Below are 11,508 nucleotides of genomic sequence, written 5' to 3'. Positions count from 1 at the left end.
CTTTGTGTTCTTAATAATAGGCTTTACCAGCCTGAGCTATCCGGCCCCTGTTGACCTCACCCCATTCCTAAGAGGTCTGTAAGGGGCGTGCATAAGTTCACCGATGTGCTTACTGTCTCTGTGCTAATGTCCCCTTTTATTCAAATCCATTTCCTATATTCATAATCATGTTTATACTTATATCTGTTATCTAATACATGCTTGACAAAATAAAAAAATAAATAAAATTAAAATTAAAATAAAAATGTTTTAATAAGAAAGCAGGCCACAAACAGATATATCAACTGATAGTGTGTTTTTTTTTAATTTACATTTATATCCCGCCCTTCTCCGAAGACTCAGGGCGGCTTACATTGTGTAAGGCCACACATGGATAGTATTAACACATGGAAATCCAGAAAGGACTTCTTTGGAGAAAACAACTATTTAGAAGCTTTCCAGCTTGCAGGTGATGGTTTCATACAAATGCATGAACTCTGCTTTGTGTCTCCACTAAATAAGAAAATCATCAGATAAGGCCTTGGATAATGAGAAATATAATAGCATCATAGGTTATTTGGAAGCTGTCTTTGTTTTCAAGGATCCAGATCAAAATAACAGTAGGCCAGTTTGCACTGAAATTTGTTCCATTTAGATTGCATAGTATCATTGACCAAAGAAAGCAGCAGAATTATCCTGCCAATTATTTCCCTGTGACACGAGACACAGTATTCAATACATCTTTCATTTGTATTCAGTATCATGACTGTTACTCACTTGTTAGTACCTGGCTTGTATTAAACTCTTTGCAAAACGCATTCCCTATGCTCAAGTTTGGACATCACAAGTCAAGGCAGAGATGATCTGGGCTATCTGCAAAGCCACTATATTATAGTAAAGGTAAAGGTTCCCCTCGCACATACATGCTAGTCGTTGCCGACTCCAGGGGGCGATGCTCATCTCCGTTTCAAAGCTAAAGAGCCAGCGTTTTCCGAAGACATCTCCGTGGTTGTTAAGTTCGGGCAATAACGAGGCAGGAGACCAGGATAGTGACAACAGCTCTTTACTATATGGTGAACCCAGCGGCTCGGGCTGGGAAAACCCTCTCTTTATATACAGTTTAGCCAGAGGCTTCATCCAATCAGCAACGTGCTTTTTCCCGCTCAGTTTTCCCTCCAAAACTCTTAAAGATACATTACACTCCTTCCCTCCCAGAGAACACTTTACCAATATTTACATAGAATTAACATCTTATTTTTCTACGTAATCACGCAAGTAGACTGGGCGTCTCCTGACTCTTTCGGACCTGCGCAATTCATTTTCTGGGAGTGAGTCGAGCTGACCGGAGGGACTGTTTGTTCCTCTCAGCTCCTCCTCTAGGCCATCCGGCCCTGGATTATTTGCAGAGTCGTCCCTGCTGTCTTCAGGAGGAACCGGTTGGCGTCGCTGGACCTCCTGGAACTCAGATAAGTCCCGCGTTTGCCCCGGGTTTGAGTCAGCTGTGGATTCAAACATTGGATAGTCAGGGCCTGTTTCGTCTGATTCTGATTTACGGTTGTCGTTTCCTTATTTGGTCTATGTGGCGCTTCCATACCCGGCCATCCTCTATCTCTACTAGATATGATTTTGGTCCTGTTATCTCTAGGATTTTTCCTGCTAACCAGGTCGGGCCCTCGCTGTAGTTGTGTGCCCACACTAGGTCGCCTACTGCCATCCCTCTTGTTTTACCATGTGCCCCTTTGTAACCGTCTGGTGTGTAGTTTGGGTTTAAATGGTCTAGTGGGCACCTAAGCTTCCGACCCATTAATAGCTCTGCCGGGCTGCGGCCAGTTGTTACACAGGGGGTTCTGTGTTGGACTGCTAGGAATGTATCGATTTTTGTTTGCCAATCGCCTGGCCTGATTCTGGACAATGCTTCCTTTGCGCTCGAGCGAAGCGTTCTGCAAGGCCGTTAAATCGCAGGGTGGAAAGGCGCCGAGAGGACATGCGGATGCCCTCCTCTGCCAAGTACCCTCAAACTGGGTTGCCGTGAATTGCGGGCCGTTATCGGAGACTAAAGTGTCGGGCAACCCGTGGGTTACAAATAGGTGCCGTAGGACTGAAATCACGGCCTCGGCTGTCATGGATCTCATGAGAATGATTTCCAGCCATTTGGAGTAGGCATCGACTACTACCAGAAAGGTTTGGCCGTGGAAGGGCGGCAAAATCGATATGGATCCTAGACCAAGGGCCCTGGGGTCTCTCCATTCCCGAATCGGGGCCGTTGGGGTAGCGGTCTGGACTCCTGGCAGGCCTGGCATTTCCCTACCCTTTCAGCAATTTCCGTGTCCATTAAGGGCCACCACACATAGCTTCTCGCTAGACCCTTCATTCTCACGATCCCTGGGTGGCCTTCGTGAAGGAGCTCCAATACCTTTTTCCTCAATTTCTCCGGGATCACCACTCGATCCCCCCATAGCCGCCACCCCCCTTGAGCTGCGAGTTCCCCCCGGTTTTTGACAAACTCTTTAAACGCTCGCCCGCGCAGCGGCCAACCTCTTTGTACCCAACCAATTACAGTCCTTATTGTAATGTCCTTGTCTGAAGCCGAGCCACCTCTTTGGATGTGACTGGGCCAGAGTCCAAAGAGTCAATTAGCAGAACTGGTGTCCCCGGAGTGGGGTCTTCGATAGTCTCTGGTAACGGGCATCTGCTCAGGGCGTTCGCATGCCCTAATTCCTTCCCTGGCCGGTGTAGTAGTTTGTAAGAATACGCCGCTAGGAAGATAGTCCATCTGGTCAGTCTGGGCGAAAGTGCCACGGGCGTTGGGCGGTCACCTGCCAACAGGCCTAGCAAAGGTCTATGGTCCGTGATGATAGGAAGGAGGCTCTGCGCATGCGCGAGGATGGCGGTTTTCTAGAGGAGCTCGGATCGGCGTGGGGTACTTTTTCCCGAATGGAGGACTCCGGATGACCTACCAGGCTGCTCTTTTCCTTCGGCACGCTGTGCCATCTGCTTGGCGGCCGCAGGAGAGGTCTTCTGGCCTTCTCGGATGTGCGGCAGCCGAGGCGGCCGAGGAAGAGCGGCGGACGGTTGGTGGCGCCATCTTGGGGACGCGAGGGAGGCGAGGAGGCCTGCTGTTGCCTGTATGGATTGCAGGCCTCGATTTTGCCTTGATTTGGCCCGGCCCCAGCCGACTCCAGCGGCGATAAGACTTCGGCCCGTTTCTATCTGGGGCATGGATTCCGGCCCGTTCGCCTGCCCGTGGCCCGCCTGCTCCATCGGCGCTTTGTTGCGCCTGGCGGGGCCTTGTGGGCCGTGAGGCGCCTGTCCAGCGGTGCCCATCGGTTCCATCGGCGGCGGGCGTGGTGAGGCCGCGGTCGGAGATGAGGCCGGAGGCAAGGCTATGGTTTGTCTCCCTCTTCTGGCACTTCTGGCACTTTACATCGTGCTTTGTTCATCTGCCTCTTGTCGTATGGCCTGCCTTTCCCCCGGACTTTTGACCATCGAAGTTGGGTCGCCAGGTATTTTCACCCACGGGTTTCTGGACTGGACTGGACTGGACTGGATTGGACTTTGGACTATGAACAGATTGACAGACTGACAGTCATTTCTACCTTTATTAAGACCTTTCGTAGAAACGTTCTCCATAGGTTTACCATGGAGGCTGCCGTCTGTTTGCTTAGGCTTATCATCTTCATCTGGTTCCAGCTTTATTTGTCCTCTTTGACATCTGGACATCCGTTGGAGGATCCATCTTTTAATGTCTTACCATCTGGGATGTTACCATCTTAGCACCCTCACCGATTCGTACTTTTCTATGCGTTACGCTGCACAGGAACTCTTGCGCCTGCGAGGTGCCCCCGCCTCGCAGGAATGGCCCGCCTCATTACCAAGGGCCGGCCTCAATGACGGGTCTTGGGACCCACAGAGGTGGCATGCGAGAAGAAAGAGCCTTTGGGGTTTTAGATAGGGCATTTTAAGGGGTGGAGGGTAGGGGGGGTGATGGGGTAGCCCGTCGGGAGGGAAACCAGTTCCAGCGCATGCTCGTGGCGATTATCAAATGGGTTCGGAGGTTATGGGGGGGGAGGGTGTTCCTTTGTGTGAGGGTGAGTCTATTGGCACGGTAAGTGGGAGGGGCAGATATGGCGGAAGGGGATCAGATCGACAGGGGTCACGCTCGATGTATGCAGGCGATCGCGTGCCCGATCTAACACCCGTTCCCGGATGGTCAGGACCCTCAGAGCCTGGGCCTTGTCTGATGTTATGCAACGCGGTCCGTGGCCAATAAGGCCCCCTAATACATGATCTAATTCAGGGGGGTGCCGCGGATATTATAGGCGTTACGGAGACCTGGTTGGGCAATGAAGGGGGTGTGCCCCTGGTTGAGATGTGCCCACCGGGTTTCCGTGCATTCCATCAGCCGAGGGCCCAGGGTAGGGGTGGAGGGGTGGCGGTTGTGATTAAAGAGAGTCTAGAGCCGAGGGAGACCACTGTACCTCAGATAGCCGGGTGTGAATCCCTCTTTGTGAGGTGGGGTCATAGATGTCAGATGGGCTTGCTGGTCGCGTACCTGGCTCCTTGCTGCGTGACAGCTGCCCTGCCCGAGCTCCTAGAGGTGCTTGCCGGGGTGGCGGTGGAGACCCCCAGACTTTTAGTCATGGGGGACTTTAACCTGCCATCTGCCGGCTCGTCATCGACGGTAGCTCGGGAGTTCTTGGCTTCCATGACGGCCTTGGACCTGACTCTAGTAGTGGATGGCCCCACTCACATCGGGGGTGGCACACTGGACCTGATTTTTGTCTCTGGTCAATGGTCGAGATCTGGACTTAAAGGAAATAGTCATTGAACCTTTGTCATGGTCAGATCACTCTCTCCTTCGCCTGGACTTTCTGACCGCTACCCAACACCGCAGGGAGAGGGAACCATTACGTTGGTACCGTCCCAGGCGCCTGATGGACCCAGAGAGGTTCGGACGGAGCTTGGGCCATTTCCTGAGGGTCTGGCTCACGGCACGGCAGAGGAACTGGCTGCAGCCTGGGAACGGGCTGCGGCCGGGCTTTAGACCGTGTCGTGCCTTTGCGGACCTCTGACCCGGCGTAGATCCCAACCGGCTCCTTGGTTCTCCGAGGAGCTGAGGGGGATGAAACGCCGGAGAAGACGCCTAGAGAGTTCCTGGAGGTCCAGCCGTTCAGAGGCTGATCGGACACTAGTTAGATCCTATACTAGGACCTACCTAGTGGCACTGAGGAAGCGGCGTTGCTCGCCTCCTCCCTCATTGCGTCGGCAGATAACCGCCCAGCTGCCCTGTTTCGGGTGACCCGCTCCCTCCTTCACCAGGGGGAGCGGGATGACCCGTTGCAGGGACGTGCTGAGGAGTTTAACGGTTATCTATACGATAAAATCGTTCAGCTGAAGGACGGTCTGGACCAAGATTGCAGCGATTCGGACGGGACGTCTGAGGGCGGTCTTGGTGATGTTGTGTGGGATGAGTTTGACCCGGTGACTCCCGAGGACATGGACAGGTTGCTGGGTAGATTGAATGCCACCACATGTTTACTGGACCCGTGCCCCTCCTGGCTGGTGCTGGCCACTCAGGAGGTGACACGAGGCTGGCTCCAGGGGATTACGAGTGCTTCTTTGTTGGAGGGAGTCTTTCCGGCCGCCTTGAAAGAGGCGGTGGTGAGGCCCCTCCTCAAGAAGCCTTCCTTGGACCCGGCTGTTTTAGGTAATTATCGTCCAGTCTCCAACCTTCGCTTCGCGGCGAAGGTTGTAGAGAGTATGGTGGCATATCAGTTTCCCCTTCACCTGGAGGAAACTGTCTATCTGGACCCGTTCCAGTCCGGCTTCCGGCCCGGTTACAGCACTGAGACGGCTTTGGTCGCGTTGGTGGATGATCTCTGGAGGGCCAGGGATAGGGGTTATTCCTCTGCCCTGGTCCTATTAGACCTCTCAGCGGCTTTCGATACCATCGACCATGGTATCCTGCTGCGCCGGTTGGGGGGATTGGGAGTGGGAGGCACCGTTTATCGGTGGTTCTCCTCCTATCTCTCCGACCGTCGCAAACGGTGTTGACGGGCAGAGGTCGGCCAGCGGCGCCTCACTTGTGGGGTGCCGCGGGCCATCTCGCCTTTGTTCAACATCTATATGAAGCCCCGGGGTGAGACCATCAGTGGCTTCGGTGTGAGGTACCAGCTGTACGCTGATGACACCCAGCTGTACTTTCCCACACCGGGCCACCCCAATGAAGCCATTGAAGTGCTGTCCCGGTGTCTGGAGGCCGTACGGGTCTGGATGGGGAGGAACAGGCTCAAGCTCAATCCCTCCAAGTCGGAGTGGCTGTGGATGCCGGCATCCCGGTACAGTCAGCTGAGTCCGGGGCTGACTGACGGGAGCGAGTGATTGGCCCGATGGAGAGGGTGCGCAATTTGGGCGTTCTCCTGGATGAACGGCTGTCTTTTGAAGACCATTTGACGGCCGTCTCCAGGAGAGCTTTCCACCAGGTTCGCCTGGTGCGCCAATTGCGCCCCTTTCTTGGCCGGGATGCCTTGTGCACAGTCACCATGCCCTGTGACGCCTCGCCTGGACTACTGCAATGCTCTCTACATGGGGCTCCCCTTGAGGGGCATCCGGAGGCTACAGTTAGTCCAGAATGCAGCTGCGCGGGTGATTGAGGGAGCCCCTCGTGGCTCCCGAGTGACACCTATCCTGCGCCGGCTGCACTGGCTACCTGTGGCCTTCCCGGTGCGCTTCAAGGTGTTGGTGAATGTCTTTAAAGCGCTCCATGGCATAGGGCCGGGATACTTACGGGACCGCCTGCTGCTACCGAATACCTCTCACCGACCGTGCGCTCTCACAGAGGGCTCCTCAGGGTGCCGTCGGTAGCGACAGTGTAAATCTGGTGGCCCAGGGAAGGGCCTTCTCTGTGGGGCTCCGCCCTCTGGAACGAACTCCCCAGGACTTCGTCAACTTCCGGACCTCAGACCTTTAGCGCGAGCTTAAAACCTACTTATTCATCTGCGCTGGACTGGGTTAGTGTTTTAATGGGTTTTAATGGGTTTTTAGCTCCAAATTTTAATCCTGGCCAATTTTAATAAGTTTTTTAATTGTATTTTAATTTGTATTTATTGTATTGTATTTTTACCTGGCTGTGAACCGCCCTGAGTCCTTCGGGAGAAGGGCGGTATACAAATTTAAATAATAAATAAATAAATAAATAAATGATTTCGAAATCACGACCAAATACATATTCATGGAATTTCTTTACTCCGGAGACTATAGCCAAGGCTTCCCTATCTAGCTGGCTATAATTCCTTTCAGCTGATGACATTGTTCGGGAGTAATATGCAATAGGGGCTTCTGTGCCATTTGGCAACCTGTGGCTGAGCACAGCCCCCACCCCATAGGGAGATGCATCGCAGCTTAACACTAATGGCAGCGTGCCATTGTATTGGATAAGGAGGCTATCACTCGATAGGAGATTCTTTACCCCTTCGAATGCCCTAGCTTCCGCCTTTCCCCAAGACCATGCAGCCGTCTTTGCTAGTAATTTATGAAGCGGCTCGGCTACTGTTGCCTTATTTCTTAAAAATACCGCGTAGAAATTGACCAGACCTAAGAATGCCTGCAACTCCGTTTTGTTCTTTGGAACCGGGGCCTTCCTGATGGCCCGTACCTTGCTTCCAGTGGGGTGAATCCCTTCCCTGTCTATCCGGTAGCCTAGGAATTCCACAGATTCAACCCCGATCTGGCATTTGTTCAGTTTAACTGTGAGACCGGCAGACCGGAAAATGCCCAAAACTTTTCGCAGCCTTACCCCTAATTCCTCTAGATTCTCAGCGGATACCAGTACATCGTCAAAGTATGGTACCACCCCTGGTAGTCCCTGCAATAGCCGCTCCATTAGGTTCTGAAATAACCCTGGAGCCACACTAACCCCAAACTGTAACCGGGTACACTTAAAAGCCCTCTGTGAGTCACAATTGTCTGCGCTTGGCTGTGCTGCTATCTACAGGCAGCTGTTGATAGGCTTGGGCCAAGTCTAGCTTGGCAAAACCTGCCCTTGCCCCATTGAGTGCAGTAAGTGCTGTACCACCGGACGGGTAAGCACTCTTTGCAACGCTTTGTTAAGCATTGCCTTATAGTCAGCGCAAATCCGGACCGACCCGTCCGGTTTGACTGGGGTGACTATAGGGGTCTCCCACTTAGCATGGTCAACTGGCACTAGAATTCCCTGGTTTACTAGCTTGTCCAGTTCCCGGTCGATCCTGGGCTTTAGGGCGAACGGAACCCTCCTAGCCTTTAAGCGAATAGGGCAACTTGTGGGTCTAAGTTAAAAGAAATAGGGGTCCCGTGTACTTGCCCAGGCAGTCTCTGAAAACGCCCCAAATTCCTTCATGAGTGCGTCTTTGAGGTTGACTTCGTTTCTGAAGATTCCAGTCACTCCCATGCCCAATGCTCGAACCAGTCCAGTCCCAACAAGCTTGGCAGGGTCCCATCGACTATGGTGATGGGCAGAGTTTTCTTGTATTGTCCATACTCGACGTGGACGGACGTTACCCCTCGAACAGGGATGCGATTCCCTTGGTAGTCTTGTACCTTTAAGTTCTGTGGTTTCAGCTTGCGCTTTGCGATGGCGGGTAAGGCTTTCACGAGAGTGTCCCAGGACATGATCGTGATCGCTGAGCCGGTGTCCACCTCCAATCGGCACGGCACCCCCTCAATCTTTGTTTTCGTAAAGATTTTTTTCTCTAGGCGTGTTGCTGCGTGACCCACTCTCACGGCAGTCTGATTCAACTTCGCGCCTTTTTTGAATTGACCAATCACCGGCCGCCGCTGCCCCCGCCTCTGGTTGGTCAGTTTGAATTTTGGCGGAAGGTTGGGGTGCTCGACAGACCTGTGCTATGTGCCCCTTCCTTTCGCACCGCCGACAAGTCGCATCCTTAAATTTGCATTGTTGTCGTTGGTGTTGCCCTCCACAACTCGCGCAGTCACCCCGGTCTTCTTTCTCCGGCCTCCCGGTGTGGAAGATTCCTTCCTCCTCCTCACCGTCCGACTCGGCCTGGACCTCTTCATTGTGGACCGGGGTTGATTTCGCACCAGCCGTTGGTGCGACCTGCTTTTGTAGGGTTTCCGCCGCTTGGGTAGACATCTCATGAGCCCTGGCTTCATCCAAGGCGTTTGCCAGCGTCAAGTTGCTTTTGGACAGCAGCCGTCGCAAACGGATGTCCCTGACCCCACGAATGAGTTGCTCCAGCAATGCCTCTTCCAAGTCTCGGTACTCGCAATGGTTCGTGGCTTTCCTCAGGGCTGCCATGTATACGCTGATGGACTCGCCCTCTTGCTGCCTATGCTCCCTGAATTCGTACCGTTGCACATACTTGGACGGCGTTGGTGCATAATGGGCTTTCAATACGGTCTGTAGAGTCTGCCACGGCACCGATTGTACCGGCGTTGGCTCCGCCAACGATTCTGCGGTGTCGAAAACTTCTGGACCACAGTGGCTCAGGAAATACGCTCGCTTCCTGTTGTCTGAGACTCCTTGAAGTTCGTTCGCCTCGAGGAAACACTCGAAACGAGCCATGTATGACCCCCATTTTTCCTTAGCTGGGTCGAATGGCGCTGGCGGTGTGTAGCTGGACATCGCTGCTTTCCGCCCCTTGTTTGCTGGGTTCGCGTCTTCCTGGTGAATTCAGCTTTTTTCCTGGCGCTCCTGGCCTCGAGATCCCACCTTCGTCGCCAGTGTTAAGTTCGGGCAATAACGAGGCAGGAGACCAGGATAGTGACAACAGCTCTTTACTATATGGTGAACCCAGCGGCTCGGGCTGGGAAAACCCTCTCTTTATATACAGTTTAGCCAGAGGCTTCATCCAATCAGCAACGTGCTTTTTCCCGCTCAGTTTTCCCTCCAAAACTCTTAAAGATACATTACAGTGGTCATGTGACCAGCATGACTAAATGCCAAAGGCACACGGAACACTGTTACCTTCCCACCAAAGGTGGCCCCTATTTTTTCTACTTGCATTTTTACGTGCTTTCGAAACTGCTAGGTTGGCAGAAGCTGGGACAAGTAATGGGAGCTCACCCCATTACACGGCAGCACTAGGGATTCGAACCGCTGAGCTGCTGACCTTTTGATCGACAAGCTCAACATCCTAGCCTCTGAGCCACTGCATCCCTATAACTATAACTATTTTATAGTTTCTAGCATATCAGACCAGAATAGGAAACATTGAGTTTCAATTCTGCTATCCATATTATTCATTTGACGATTTTAGGACCATTCATCTCAGATTACGCAAAATCAAAGGGTTGTTGTGAAAGTGGGTGCATGAGAAGTATCAGTACTTCCTTGAACTTTTTGGAAATAAACCTGCAGATACAAATATAACTTAGCACAGTAAATGTAAACAATGTAGTCTTCTGTTTAAAAGAGCAATCCTGTGATTAAGCAGAAGAACAGATGTAAACAGTCTTTTTAAATGGAAATTATTTTCTTAGCAAGCATTTGCTAGTTCTCAGTCTTCATCCTGTGTTAAGATGCTGCTGTTGTTTTTCTTGCTATTATTAATATCTAGGAGTGCTAGATTTGTTTGATTTTGAACCACTTTGACTTTTTGAAAAACGATTACGATATTGTACGTAAAAAAAAAAAAGAAGCAAACAGATAAAGTATTTTGGTGATTCAGTTACTTCTCACTAGTATCCTTCTGCTTTGACTATTTTAATTAAAGAATTGCTTATTTATTATTTATTTATTTATTTATTATTTCAACTTTTATACCGCCCTTCTTCCGAAGGACTCAGGGCGGTTTACAGCCAAGTAAAAAAAACAACAATATAAAAGTTAAGAACAATTTTAAAAAACTAATTTTAAATTGGCCGAAATTGTAAAAATTTGCTAAATCCCATTAAAAACTGATTAAAACTATTAAAAACTATTAGGCTAATCCTGCTCGATGAAATAAAAGAGTCTTCAGCTTATACATATGAAGAAAGAGCAATCGTAGAGAATAAAATACAGGACATCATTTAAAAAACAATAACAGGAGGCTTATTTGGTTAGTGCTGCTGAGAATTCAAATCATGTGGAGAGGTTGCATATGCAGTAAACAAACATGGATTCATCCATTGTCTTTTTCATAATAAATAACTGATGTGGCAGCTGTTGGTATAAAAAACAACCAGGGTATTGGACAGATTTTGAATCTACCCTTGAACGGGCACTCCTACCAAACTACCGATACATAGATAATTTTCTCAATGTCTCCTCATTCAATTGTTATCTGTCCATCTGTCCACACTGAATAGTGACATCTTTTCCAGGTATGGTTGGTCAGTCAATACAGATTTCAAGTTATCCTTGGTGGCTCCTACCTGTGAAATTCCACATGTACAGAATGCAACAGCTTTTGCCTATTGCATTATATGCCTATGGTTATAAAAACAATTGAGCATAAAGGCTGTGCAGTGGTCTGGAATTAAGGAGAAACTTCCTAACAGTGAGAATAACTAACCAGTGGAACAGCTTTCCTTCAGAAGTTGGAGTGT

The sequence above is a fragment of the Ahaetulla prasina genome, chromosome 2 (genome assembly GCF_028640845.1).
Source record: "Ahaetulla prasina isolate Xishuangbanna chromosome 2, ASM2864084v1, whole genome shotgun sequence".
In the NCBI taxonomy this organism is placed as follows: Eukaryota; Metazoa; Chordata; class Lepidosauria; order Squamata; family Colubridae; genus Ahaetulla; species Ahaetulla prasina.
Note: the sequence above shows the minus strand (reverse complement) of the source record.